We start from the raw sequence: 16,169 nt of genomic DNA on the forward strand, positions 1-16,169 counted from the left end.
TTAGGTTATCATTTAAAACACAATCCATCCGCATGTCTCTACATACATGTTTAAGCTACGAAATAATCTTGGAACTTAGTCTATTGGTTTGTGATTAATGCAACAAAAATCGAAATAAAATATCATATATTTTATTAACTAAACAACAAGTTTGTACAATACATTTACAAACAATAGGACCCCACGAAATTTAGGGCATCAACCACAACAACCCTAACATAGCAAAAGAAAACACAAAACCTTTTCTCGTAATTAATTTAGGAATTTTGAAATATCAATATACTTGGAAATTAATAATATCATAGAGATTTATAAAATTAAACCTATTGTAAATTAAATCTAGGTTAAGCATGCTATAGGAAAAATTCTACAGAGAAAGAAATAGAAATTCTTACTCTCATTTGAAGACTCGAATGTAAAACCTCCTTGGGATTTCTTTCATATTACCAAAAAGGCTTCATTCTTATTCTCTGAGAATTTTCAATATAAAGGTTTGTGGGAACCAAAAGAACAAAATTAGGGAAAGGATGGTGTAACTTTTGAGAGAGAATTGAGTACATAACAATTTTGTATCATCAGAACACAATCACATACCCCCTGCAAAACAATACGTTTTGAAGGTTTTGATCAAATGAGAGAGAGAAACGTGGGAGTCATTCCACGTTTTTGTTAACTCCTTACGTGGGAGTTAATTTTTTAATTTAAAATTAAACAAATTAATTTAATAATTAAATAAATCTTTTTAATTAATGATTTTATTTAAATCATATTTAAATGAAACATTTTTCACATAAGCTATAATTTTAATTCCATTGATATAATCAAATCAAATTAAATTAAATGATTCTGTAATTCTCCAATTAAATAATTACCAAATTAAATATCAAATATTTAATTTAACATACAAATGAATCATATTCAATTGTATTTCTCTCATAACCTATAGTTTTAATGTGCATCTAATACGCATTAATTTTAATATATAGTTTTAATATGAATCTAATTCATATTAAATTAATATTTAAACTCCTTCAAATATTTAATTCTCCCATAGATTAATTATCCAAAATTAAATTTATGTTATAAAGTTTAACCAAAATATAAACTTTATATTATAATGTATCATTATACATTATATTATTTCCTGAAGTGAATTTGAACATTTCAAATGATATAAGATTAATTGGCTAAACTCATTAACCAAATTAATCAATATTTGTTAACTGTGGGTACACTCCACTAAAGACCCACAACTCCACTCTTCTCACTGCAGATATATTTCTGTGTCCATGGATATAGATCAATAACAACAAGTTAGTCATTCATGAGTGTTCGTAACAATAGTTCGGTCAAATTACTATTTTACCCTTAGGTTACCTTTTTATCCTTAAGTACCAGTGATCTTCTAATGAACAACTTGTTTATAGTCCAACCATTAATAAAACCCCTTTTGGGCTAGTGAGAGGGTAGGGACCTTTTGGGATTGGTGTCCTAATTCTCCTAGAGTCTCGTAGTTTGTAATCTATACACATTGTTATGGATAAAATAAGAGATATTTTATCTGGCATTTACTCATATCCAATAAACAAAGCTCCATGGTTATTGTATGAAAACTTAAGCATGTATATGAGATATATAAGTGGATCATACCTTAAGTGATAACCTAAATAGGTCTGTAGTATAAGGATTAAGGATGGATACCTGATCCTGGTGATACTACGGATACGACCTACTTTATAGAGGTTTGCAAGTGTTGTGAACTACTATAGATGGTAGATCCTAACCATTCATGTGGAGACATGTGAGTGGAGATGTCCCATACAAAGAGTTTGTATAAGACCGGACCACGAGATGATTCGTCTCTATATATAACGCCATTGATACTGAAGACTTACATCTCACTTAAACAACCATAGGTAACATAACCTCAATCCTGAGTGTTTTGAGAACTCCTACCTTTGAAGGCGACTCTTTGATTAGTATGGGTGAAAGTGACCAGATTGCTAACTCAACATGCCTACCTTTTTGGGGACTTGTTTGATTTGGGAGCTGGGAACTCACTTACACAAGATGGAATTCACTTCTTCCTCGAAGCAGGGGTAAGTAGATAGATTGTTCCCTTAAGGGCAGATTACGGGGCTTGAACATAGTGGCCACAGCTTCTCTTTGGAAGAGAATACTCAATCATTGTAGGACTATGACTTATGTTCATTAGAGGGATCAGTGGTAGTTAAGGAGTTAGATGTAACTACAGGGGCATAACGATTATTGACCCAGGTGTACTTACGAGCAATCTGTGAAGGGTTATCACACTATTGATTGGTTGATATGGACACATTGTATATCTATAGTAAGAAGAGTTCAACTGGCGGTCTTTAGTGGAGTGTCTGGCAGTTAACGGATGGTGGATCTCGTGACTAAAGAGTAGTAAGTTATTCACATACCATTGAGCTTCGAGCTACAGGTCCATAAGGTCCCCTTGGTAGCTCAATGGATTCAAGTTGAGAATCAATTCTTGGTGTTGATTTAAAATATTCAAATTGACAAGAGGTAATTCGATTATATAAGATATGATCGGTGTGATGTATGAGATACATCAAGTGGAAGATTAATGTAAATGAGATTTACATTAAGTACCATGAAATAGGAAAAGAGTTGTGGTTTATATGTTTGATGAGATGAAATATTAAAACTATAGGTTATAAATATAGTATGGTAAGTTGGTTATCATATATATTTATAATAATATTAATTATTGGATAATTATCTCTTTTTCTCTAATAACCAATTGAGTGGGAGGTTATTAGTGGTTTCATGGTAACTGTGAGATAAAAGAAAAAATGTTTTCTTAAATTTAGTAATTGTTGAATTGAGAGTTTCTATTCTTAGAAGTTCTCACAGTGGCTGTCAAGTGAATGAGATTCACTAAACGACATCTAAAGAGAGACTAGACAATCGTGGAGTGACTCTACACGATAGTCACACAGCTGGCCGATTAGTTAAACGATCACCGAGCTTTTGCTAAACGATCGCATAGCATTTGTTAAACGATTGGGCATCGTCTATATGATAGACCTTGTCATCTCCCACTTGTTCAATCGTTTACACGATTGTTCCTCCGGTCTCTTCCTCTAACCAAGTCTACACAGAGCCCACACTTCTAGATTCTTACATTGAGAATACCAAGGTAGCCATTGTGGTGGTGTCATACTCAACTCGACATAGTCGAGGTTTTTGGAGGTTGTTTGTTGAGTTCGCGGTGTTCGTGTGGTGGTTGCCGATTGTTCGTGATCTTGGAGATCGCTGAGTTCGAGCATTCATATGTTGCAGTCTTGGAGTCTGTTTGAGCGCTCGTGATCGAGGGAGATTGAAGATGAGTCTTCAAAGGCATCTGTATTCTATCCTTTGATCTTGAGAAAAGCATGTTGTAATTTCATTTTGTGCATAACCTGTATGTTTCCGTTTCTTGATTGTAATTGTTAATGTTCATATACGAATGAAATTTGGAACGATCCTTCCACTGCTCATGGAAATCCTCATGTCCGATTTCTTTCAGTTCGAGTCCCAGAGACATCACTTAAGGGAACACTCATCTACATACCCTAAAGTTAGAAAGAAGTGAAATCCATCTTGTATTATTATGTTTCCAGCTCTAAACCCGATCTTGTCCCCAAAATGGTAGGCTTATTGAGTCGTTGAACTGGCCACTCTCACCTATACAAATCAAAGGACAATGCCTCGTGAACAGAAATTCATAATACACTCAGGATTAAGACTAAATTGCCTAGGTCATCCAATTGAAATAGAAACCTAACTAGTCAATAGTGTTATGTCTAGTAATTACTATTTCGCAGTCCGGTCTTATGCAAGCTCATTACATAGGATACCCCCACTTGCATGTCACCTACACAAACATGGTGGATCATTGCGTTTGATCAAATACAAAGTGAGTCGTATCCATAGTGTCACCAGGATAAGGTACTCAGTCTTATCCCTATACTATAGACCATTTAGGTTGTATCTTTAATATTGATTCTTGTATGTCTCCACATATAGTTCAAGACTCATAAGACAAGAATTTCACAATATGCTTTTAAGAATAAGAAATTAGGGTTAGGGATAACAACTTACCTTTGAAAAATAACTTCTTCATGACATCCCTCCTTGATCTATCATGAACACTTCGTTCTCAAAAAAACCAAATGGCCACCATCAAGCGGAGCCTTCTGTATTCTCTTTTGGGTAGAGAGTTGGTAGGAGGTGTGGACACTACTTCTTTTGGAAGAGGGAGAAGGAATTTGATAGATGAAGAAAAACTTTTTTTTTTCTTCTCCATGTACTTGGGAGTTATTTCAGTGAAAACTCACAGAGATACCCTCTCTCTTGTGAAGAAGATGGAGAAAAAAAAATCAAAAACCACTCCCATCCACTTTCACCACACGATTGTTAGAGAGAAAAAATAGGAAGGGAGTTCTAAAACTCCCTTGAATTAAATTAAATATAAATATATAAATACCTATATATAATAACTAACTCATTTTATGTATATACAACTATATGTTATATCAAATATAACACATAATCTATAGTTTTCATATTGCATCAAATACAATATAATCTTTAGTTTTTATTTCTCTTAATCATTCAGAGTATTTAGTATAAATCATATTTATAATAAATTTAATTATATGAATCTCATCCATATAATTAGTATTTGAATCATATTCAAATATTTAATTCCTCTCAAAATAAACTTTATGTTATAATGTACCGAATACATTATATTAATTATATTACATATAATTAATTTAATTAATTATATCATATATAATTAATTCTCTCAATTAACAATTTAAATTAATCCAAAATTAATTCTCAATAATCCTCGTTAAGCTATAAAGGGGACCTTATGAACCTGTATATTAAAGCTCTAATGGTACTTGAACAATAAATTAAATTTCTTTAATTAAATTATTCAACATCTATTAACTGTCAGTCACTCACTAAAGACCGACAACTGCACTCTTTGCACTACATATATACTTCTGTATCCATTGGATATAACTAGTCAAAAGTGCGATGACCCTTCACAAGTTGCTCGTAAGTACAGTTGGGCCAAAATTACCATTTTTTTCCTATAATTACATCTAACTCCTTAAGTACCACTGATCCCTCTAATGAACGATAAGTTAGAATTAAACTATGACCAAATCCCTCTCTCTCGAGAGGGCGTGGCTACATTGTTCAAGCCTTAAATCAGCCTTTAAGAGAGCAATTTATCTACTTACCCCGACATCAAAGGAGGAGTGAATTCCGTCTTGTGTAGCTATTGTGTTCCCAGCTCCCCAATCAGACGAATCCTCAAAATGGTAGGCATGTCGAGTCAGCAATTTGGCCACTCTCATCCATGCAAATCAAGGACCGCCTTTATAGGCAAGAGTTCACAACTCACCCAGGATTCAAGTTATGCTACCTATGGTTATCCTGGTGAAATGTAAGTCTCTACTATTAACAGCGTTATATAATGAGACTAGCCATTTCATGGTTCGGTCTTATACAAACTCTTTGTATAGGATACCCTAGCTCACATGTCTTTACATGAATGAAAAAGATCAAATCATTTGTAGCACTTTACAATACCTGTAACATCTACAAAGCGGGCTATATCCATAGTGTGTCACCAAGATAAGGTACCCAGCCTTATCCATCTACTACAGACCATTTAGGTTATCATTTAAACACGATCCACCCATATGTCTCTACATACATGTTTAAATTATATAAAATAATCTAGGATTTTTGTTTATTGGATCAAGTGTATGCTCATAAAATAACAATTATTTTCATAATAATAATTTGTTTATACAAAGTTTACAAACTACAAGAATACAAGAGAGATTTAGAACACCAATCCCAACAATCTCCCACTTGTTCTAAAGCATAGGGAGCCAAATGTACAATACAAATAAAGTACAAAATACAATAAACTAGGGCATACACTATACCCTAGTAACATCTCCCACTTGCCCTAGACAATATGCCACATACCTCATAGACCTAAACTTTCTAGATGACCCTCTAATACTTTAGCCATAAGAGCCTTTGTAAACAGATTTGCAATGTGGTGCTCTTGAGCAATCTTCATGACAATCACGTAACCTCGATGCACAATCTCCTGAATCAAGTGATATTTTCACGCAATGTGTTTGTCGCTTCATTGACTACTAGGATCCTTAGAATTTTCCGCACCACTTTTATCACAATAAAGTGTGATGGGCAAAGACATATTTGGAAAAACTCTCAAATCAGTAAGAAACTTCTTAAGCCAAACAACCTCTTTAGCAGCTTCACAAGCAACTACATATTCGAATCCATAGTGGAGTCTGCGATGTATCCTTACTTGGTACCGCCAAACTATAGCTCCTCCATTCAGAGTAAACATTGACCCTAATGTGGATTTCTTAGAATCTTGATTAGTCTGAAAGTTAGAGTCCGTGTATCTTGTAAGGACCAAATCCTTATCTCCATACACAAGTATTAGTCCCTCGTTCTCTGTAGGTACTTGAGGATTTTTTTGACCGCTATCCAATGATCTAATCTTGAATTGAATTGATATCTACTGACAATCCCTACTGCATAGCAAATGTCAGGTCTAGTATATAACATTGCATACATAAGGCTACCAACAACCGATGCATAGGGAATTCATCTCATTGTCTCAAGCTCTTGAGAAGTCTTAGGACATTGATCCTTAGACAATACAATTCCATGCCTGAAAGGTAATAAACCCTTCCTGAAATTGTGCATCGAATATCTGACAAGCATCTTGTCAATATACAATGCTTGAGACAAGGCCAGCCTTTTGTTCTTATAATCCTTGATGATCTGGATCCCTAGAACAAACCGTGCCTCTCCCAAGTCTTTCATTTGGAATTGGGCTGCCAACCCTTTACATCAATAAAAAAACCTACATCATGCCCAATGAGTAGTTTATCATCCACATACAACACGAGGCTATTGAACTGTTAATGATTCTCTTGTAAACTCAAGACTCATCAAATTCTGATCAAAGCTATACGATTTGATCGCAGTATAAAATCTTATATTCCAAGTTTTGAGATGTTTGTTTTAGTCCATAAATGGACCGATTAAGCTTACAAACCTTTTGCTCTCGATAATTTTCAATGGATCCTTCTGGTTGATTCATGTAGATGGTCTCTGCAAGATTGCCATTTAAAAAGTAGTCTTGATGTCCATTTTCCATATCTCATAGTCATAATATGTGGCTATGGACAAGAGAATCCTAATAGACTTTAACATGACAACAGGTGAGATAGTTTCTTCCTAGTCCACTCCCTCAAACTGGGTAAAACCCTTTGCCACAAGTCTAGCATTAAAGGTCGGTACATTTCCATCTACACCTCTTTTCCTCTTACGGATCCATTTACAACCTATAAGTTTTACCCCATCAGGTTGATCTACAAGCTCCCGACAGAATTAAAGTACATTGACTCCATTTCTTGATTCATGGCTTTAATCCATTCATCTTTGTCAACATCTTCCATTGCTTGCTTAAAAGATAATGGATCCTCAACACTATCATCAGATATAATGTTTTGGGCTTCTGTTAAACCGTAGTGTACAGGTGGGTTCATAACCCTCCCACTACATCAAGGCAATCTCAACTCTTGAGATGGATGACTAGATGAACGGACATCAACAACCCTTGTTGATCTATCAACCTATTCAACAACTCTTGTTGAAGTCTTAGCAATCTCACTTAAAACAAGTTTACTTCGTGGTTTATGATCCTTCATGTGGTCTTCTTCCAAGAAGGTGGTGTTTTTCGATACAGATATCCTTAAGCGGAAGAAAATCGTCCAAATTCCATTTTTATTGAAAACTAAATTTACAATAAACATTCAAGATATGCATTCATGATAACCCTTTTCCACAAGTCTAACTTTAAAGATTTGTACCTTTCCATCTACACCTTTTTTTTTTATTATAGATCCACTTGCAACCTATAGGTTTTACCCTATCAAGTTTTCTACAAGCTCTCAGATAGAATTAAAGTATATAGACTCCATTTCTTGATTCATGGCTTTAATCCATTCATCCTTATCAACATCTTCCATTGCTTGTTTATACGATAATGGATCCTCAACACCATCATCAGCTATGATGTCTTTGGCTTTTGTTAAACTTATGTAGCGTATAGGAGGGTTCATAACCCTCCCACTACGTCGAGGCAATCTCAATTCTTGAGATGGATGCAAATTACTAGATGAACCAACATCAACAACTCTTGTTGATATATCAGCCCCTTCAACAACCCTTGTTGAAGTCTCAGTAGAATCATTAGAAATTTAACTTAAAACAATTTTACTTTGATATTAAGACCTAGCCCGACATCAGGGAATGAGTGAATTTCGTCTTGTGTAGCTGTGTTTCCAACTCCCCAATCAGATGAATCCTCAAAATGATAGGCATAATGAGTCGGCGATTTGGCCACTCTCACCCATGCAAATCAAAGGACCACCTTCATAGGCAAGAGTTCACAACTCATTCAGGATTCAGATCATAACACCTATGGTCATCCTGGTGAAATGTAAGTCTCTACTATTAACGGCATTATATAATTAGACTATTCATTTCGTTGATCGGTCTTATACAAACTCTTTATATAGGTGCCCAAATCACATTTCTCCACATGAATGATCAAAATTAGATCATTTGTAGCACTTTACAACACTTGTAACATCTACAAAGCGGGTTGTATCCGTAGTGTCACTAGGATAATGTACACAAACTTATCCATCTACTGTAGATCGTTTAGGTTATCATTTAAACATGATCCACCCGTATGTCTCTACATGCATGTTTAAATTACATAAAATAACCTAGGATCTTTTTTTATTGGATTGATTGTATGCTCTTAAAATAACACTTATTTTAATAATAACAATTGGTTTATACAAATTTTACAAACTACAAGAATATAAGAAAGATTTAGAACACCAATCCCAATAAGCCTATGATGTTAGTTTATTGGATTTAGAGTTATAAAGACAAAACACATACAACACAATCAATAACATTTATCGAAATAACATCTATAACTCTTTATTAATGATAGTTAAATATTCACATTTACTATCTACGATTTTTAAGGCATAAAAACCAACATATCTATGATTACCTGGCAGATCTTACCATTGACTATGCACGAGTTCTGAAGAGAGCATTCCTTTTAGGGTGTCTCTCAGTCTTGGGAGTAAGTAAAATTTTTGGATGACATATGAAAGTTAATCCCATCATCAGCTTGCAAGAAATTGGCTTCTTCATCTGAATCTGGGTATTCTTGCTTGGAATCTTCCTCTTCTTAAATTATTAGTGTTCTCCTTTGAGGGCACTTATCGGATAAGTGTCCTTGTTGGCTGCATCTAAAACACTTTCCAAATGAAGGCCAATTATAACGGTTAGCATTCCTTTTATAGGAAGTACCTTCATTAGCCTTACACGTGGAGGCTTCTTTGTTGGCGTATACCGCTCTTCTTGTGGATGAATTGTTATCCTAAGGGTGAAACTTTAGTGAAATCAATATTGCTTTTCTTGGATGAATTTTGTTGCTTCTTTTGGGATTAGTGTCCTAATTCTCCCAGAGTCTCGTTGTTTTGTAAAGATACACATTGTTTAATGAATAAAATAAGTGTTATTTAATTTTGGCATTTACTAATATCCAATAAACAAAGCTCCTTGGTTATCTTATGTGAACTTAAGCATGTATATGTGATATACAAGTGGATCAGGCCTTAAGTGATAACCTAAATAAGTATGTAGTATAAGGATTAAGGTGGGATACCTGATCCTAGTGACACTACAGATACGGTCCGCTTTGTAGAGGTTTGCAAGTTTTGTAAACTACTACAGATGGTAGATCCTCACCATTCATGTGGAGATGTACAAGCGGGGGTGTCTTATACAAAGAGTTTGTATAAGACCTGAACCATGAGATGACTAGACTCTGTATATAACGTCGTTGATATTAGAGACTTACATCTCACCTAAATGACCATAGGTGACACGACCTCAATCTTAAGTGTTTTAGGAACACCTGCCTTTGAGGGCGATCCTTTGATTAGTATGGGTGAGAGTGGCCAGATTGCAAACACAACATGCCTACCTTTTTGGGGACTTATCTGATCTGGGAGCAGGGAACTCAATCCATAAGATGGAATTCACTCCTTTCCTGAAGCAGGGATAAATAGAGAGATTGCTCCCTTAAGGGCTGATTTCGAGGCTTGAACATAGTGGCCACAGCTTTTCTTGGGAAGAGAAGACTCAATCGTAGTAAAACTATAATGTATATTCATTAGAGGGATCAATGGTACTTAAGGAGACAGATGTAACTACAGGGGCATAACGGTTATTGGCCCAGCTGTACTTACGAGCGATCTGTGAAGGGTTGTTGCACTGCTGATTGGTTGAGATAGACACATAATATATTTGTGGTAAAGAGAGTTCAGCTATCAGTTGTTGATTAAAAGGAAAAGATGATGGGGTTATTGCACACAATCATGCGTTGTACATGCTTAAGCTATGCATTTATGCCCATGCATCGAAGGTCATGTGTTGGAATGAAAATGCGCTAATCTAGTATGCAATGACCATGCATTCCTATCACAAGTTTTCTTGCCTTCTCGCCAAGTATGACAAAAACGCAAGTTTCTCGGGTAATCTGAGGTCGAACATAGGGACTTGTCATTCAATAATGCTTGTGAAGCAATGCGTTTGAGGCGATGAATAAAAGTAAAATGAAGAAGTTTAATGGATTTACACACTACTCCTACTCCTAACTAAACAGATTGAGCAATAGAGACTTACGATGAGAAATGGTAGATACACAACAACCGTCAACGCATAGTAATGTTTATTATCTTAAATTGCTCAAGTAATCCCAGCTCGTCACACTAACACATCGCACACCTCTCGGTGGTCAACTGCATGACTATATCTCTATAGTGCATGGTTGCGTCGAGCATAAGCATACTTTGCTTTAATGCTTCCATCTCTTACCTTCTCAGGCAGTTGGACGTGGCTAATTAACTTATAGACAAGCATTGCAACAACCCATAGACAAGCGTTTCCATAGCCTTTCACCAAGCAATGAGGATTAACTCACTATACTCGCACAACGCACACCTCTCGGTGGGTTGCTACATGTGTCCTATCTCTAGGCTACACGATTAAGTATGCGATCGCCTTTGATAAATAAATGATGAAGGTAAATGATGATAAAGATAAAGATGATCAAGAAGATGGCATTGAAGGAATCAAGATATGCATTGATTACAAAGTGTCTTAATATCTTAAGCTAAAATGTAATACAATACAGAGATTAGAGGAGAAATGAAAGACTCTGCATCAAGGCTGCTGGTGGTTCCATGGATGAATGGTGGAGATGTCTCTCTCGAGCTCTATCTCCGATGAAAGCTCCGGTCATCACTCGGTCTGGTTTGTGGAGGTGAAGAATTCTCACTGAAAATCTCGCTCATGCTCTCATCTGTGATCGCAAACCTCTACCTTAAGGCAAAAGTTCAGATACTTTGAAATGAAGGTCCAAGGGGCTATTTATAGAGTTTAAATGCCGACAGCTGTCATGATTGTGTTATGTCTCATTCTGCCTTTGTCGCAGTATGGGCAATGTCACATCATCTTATCTTGTTGATACTCCCAAGGTATGCGTTCGAGCTTTATTCAACTAAAGTATCAATGCATTCTACCCATCTTTCAAACACCATTCTATTATGGTTGTCACTCTGTGGCCGCAATCTCCAATTGATCACCGCATTCGTTTGATCACTGCAACTTCAATGTGACGCGCATTCGACCGCAAACTCCATGTGATGGACGCATACGATCAACGCATGCATTCATCTATGCAATAGCTCAATTTTCAGCGCATGCATTCGTCTATGCAATAGCTCGATTTTCAGCGCATTCGTTTGTCTTTGTGGCCGCCTGGCTTCAACACATGCGTTTGTTTGTTATTGCTTATTTCCAACGCATGCGTTTGATTCCTGCAATAGCTACAAAAATAGACACTTTGGCACGGAGTAATGCATAATATTGGGATCAGTGAGGATTTAGGTGCTAATCGACGCAAAACTCAATTTTTCGCAAATTCTAAGTATTATCACCGCATTTTCTACTTGTTAGCCCTCATAATTCTAAATATAAGGCTTATAATAACTGGCATTTCTGCCAGTTATCATCGGTCTTTAGTAAAGTACCTGGAAGTTAACGGATGGTGGATCCCTGACTAAAGAGTTTAGTCGATTTTTTTGAACTGTTGGAGTTTTGAGCTATAGGTCCATAAGATCCCCTTGGTAGCTCAATGGATTCAGTTGAGGATCAGTTCTTGGTGTTGATTTGAAATGTTCGAATTGATAAGAGGTATTTTGATTATATATGATATAATCGATATAATGTATGAAATACATTTAGTGGATGATTGATGTAATTGAGATTTACATTAAGTACCATGGAATAGAAAACAAACTATGGTTTATATGTTTCATGAGATGAAATATTAAAACTATAGGTTATAAATATAGTATGATAAGTTGGTTATCATTTATATTTATAATAACATTATTTATTGGATAATTAATTCTTTTTCTTTAATAACCAAATGAGTGGGTGGTTTTTGGATTCATGGTAACCGTGAGTTTAAAAGGAAAGTGGTTTTCTTATTTTCAAAAAGGTGATTTACAAACGCTGAAAAGTTTTCGTAAAAGTTTTTTGAGTTTTCTCTCTCGCGCAAAAGAAACTCACTTAGTCGTCAAGTAAATACAAATTTATTAAACGACGGCTGGGCGAGCTAAACGATCATGTAGTGGCAAGCTAAACGATCGTGCAATATTTATTAAACGATCGCATAGTATTGCTAGACGATTTCTTGCCCAAAGTAAACGATCGTGTAGAGTCTGTAGGCGACAGACCGAGCTAAGCACTAAGCTAAACAATCGCATAGCTTTTGCTAGACGATCGCTTAGATTTAGCTAAAAGTATGGGCATCGACCTATACGATAGGTTTTTGTCTTCTCCCACTTACCCCTGTCTCTTATACACATCTAGATGTGTATAAGAGACAGGAGTTAGTGCTGTGTTGCAGTCGTGTAGATCGAGTGTTCGAGGTTGCTATTGTTTGAGCGGTCGTGCACAAAGGAGCGTGGAAACACATCTGCAATTGTCCATACAGTTTTTCCCTTTGTGCATTTGAGTTTTTCATGCTGTAATTTCTCTGTTAATTGCATAACCGTTTGTATTGAAGTCGACTGTAAATGTTATGTTCATTTATGTTTGTGATTTGGAATAATCATACTTCTGCTGCTCATGGAAATCTCAAATCTGATTTCCTTCAACATATCCCATGTGTTTCTTTTTTAGAAGCTCTTGACCGGTTTGGAGTCCTCTTCTTCTTCTTCACCTTGGTAGCAAAAAAGATAGCGTTAAAAAGATAAGCCAAAGTATATAAATTGACTATTTTTTTATATCATATCGCAATCCGAAAATAAATCTTGCCATTTGTTGTTGTTCATTCTCTGATAGGTTGTTTCTTGCTCCTAAACGATGGAATTCTTCCGTGTAATCTATTCTAGACTGATCTCCTTGGCGGAATTATTGATACTTGTTGTACAAGATTTATTGGTAGTGTTGGGATTGGTGTCTTAAATCTCTTTGTTCTCATAGTTTGTAAACTTATATAAAACAAATTGTTATTATAAAATAAAAGTTATTTTATTTTTGCATTAACTCAATTCATTAAACTAAGACCCAAGGTTATTTTATGTAACTTAAACATGTATGTGGTTTGTTGGGGTTGATGCCCTAAATCTCATAGGGTCATGTAGTATGTAAACACGTGTATGAATAAACATTTGTGATGTAATAATATGAGATATTTTCTTCACTGTTGTCTATGAAATATGGGATATTTTAGTTGCATTAACCACAAACTAATAAACTAAGATCCCCGGTTATCGTTGTAACTTAAGCATGTATGTAGACACATACAAGTGGATCATGCCTTAAGTGATAACCTAAATGGTCGATAAATAAGGGAAACCTTATCCTGGTAACACTACGAATACGACCCACTTTGTAGATGTTACAAGTGTTGTAAAGTGCTACAGATGGTCTGATCTTGATCATTCATGTAGAGACGTACAAACGGCGGTATCCTATACAAAGGAGTTTGTATAAGACTGGACCACAGAATGTTTAGTCTCATTATATAATATCGTTCATGATAGAGACTTTCATTTCACTAGGATGACCATAGGTAACATGACCTTAATCCTGAGTGAGTTGGGAACTCCTGCCTATGAGGGCAGTCTTTTGATTTGCATGGGTGCGAGTAGCCAGATTGCCGACTCAAACCTACCACTTTGGGGATTCGTCTGATTGGGGAGCTGGGAACTCAACTACACAAGATGGAATTCACTCCTTCCCCAAAGCATGGGTAAGTAGATAGATTGTTCCCTTAAGAGATGATTCCGAGGCTTGAACGATGTGGCGCCACACACTTTCTCATGGCCCAAGAAATGTTCACTCATAGTAGAACTATGATGTATTGTTCATTAGAGGAATTAATGGTACTTAAGAAGTCGGATGTAACTACAGGGACAAAACGGTAAATTGGTCCAACTATACTTACGAGCGATCTGTAAAGGGTTATCGTACTGTTTATTGGTTATATCGAATGGACACAGAAATATATCTATAGTGAGAAGAGTGCAGTTGTCGGTCTTTAGTGGAGTGCTCGATAGTTAACGGATGGTGGATATCATGATTAAAGAGTTTAGTCAGTTATTCACGTACCGTTGGAGCTTCAAGCTACAGGTCCATAAGGTCCCTTGGTAGCTCAATGGATTCAAGTTGAGAATCAGTTTTTGGGTTAGTTTGAAGTGTTCAAATTAATAAGAGGGAATTTGTTTATATATGATATAATTAAATTGGTTTAATCATATGTGATATAATTGATTTTATGTATTAGATACATTAATTGAAGGAATTGATATAAATGTGATTTATATTAAATAAAGGAGAAAAGAACTATGGTTTAAATATTACATATGATGTGATATTAAAACTATAGGTTAAAAATATAATATGCTAAGTTAGTTATTATATTTATTTATAATAAAAAAATTATGAGATAATTGTTTGTTGGTTATTTGTTTTCTCCATTAATCGTACAAGTGAGAGGTTAATTTCAGTTTTTAATAACTAAAGAATAAAATGAAAAGAGTTTTCATTTTTTTGGACAATCGCTTCATTATTGAATTACTAATCGATCGGTCACGAGAGACTATACGATAGCCCTTTCTAAAGACTAAACGATCGAGCGAGATTTGCTAGATGATTACTCACGAGAGCAAGAGATTATTAGACGATTGCTCACGAGAGCGAGAGATTGCTAAATGATTGAGTGCCCACTATTTATACGATAGACTATACCTTTCTCCCACTTACTCGATCGTGTAGCTTGATCGTTTAATTCCACCATCCCTCTACCAAATTCACACAGAGCCCACACCTCCTAGATTCTGACTTCGAGAATACCAAGGTTACTGAGTGGTAGTGTCGAGGGTTGCCGTTCGAGGATTAGACAGTTCGTGAATGCAACGAGAGCGAGATTTTACTAGACAATTGCACAATGAGAGCGAGAGTTTCCTAGACGATTGTTCATCGTGTCTTTGCCTTTGACTAGTGTAGATCAAGGGAATAATTGAAGAATAGTTCTTAAAAGGTATGTCTCTTGATTCCTTTCACTTTTAGTTAAGAAAGCATGTTGTAATTTTCTTAAAGATGCATAACAGTTCTTGTATGTTTGTGAATGCATTTATTCTTTCACAATGGGCTTTGAATGATTTTGCTTCCGCTCACTGGTTCTCTTGAATAAGAGTTCCTTCATGGTTGACATGCAAGTAGATCATGTTTAAGTAATAACCTAAATGGTCTGTAATAAATGGATAAGGTTGGTTGCCTTATCCTAGTGACACTACTGATATGGTTCGCTTTGTAATTGTTACAACTGTTGTAAAATCTTACAAATGACTTGATCTTAATCGTTCATGTGGAGATATCCTATACAGAAG

This window comes from Benincasa hispida, chromosome 4 (assembly GCF_009727055.1).
Source record: "Benincasa hispida cultivar B227 chromosome 4, ASM972705v1, whole genome shotgun sequence".
Taxonomy (NCBI): Eukaryota; Viridiplantae; Streptophyta; class Magnoliopsida; order Cucurbitales; family Cucurbitaceae; genus Benincasa; species Benincasa hispida.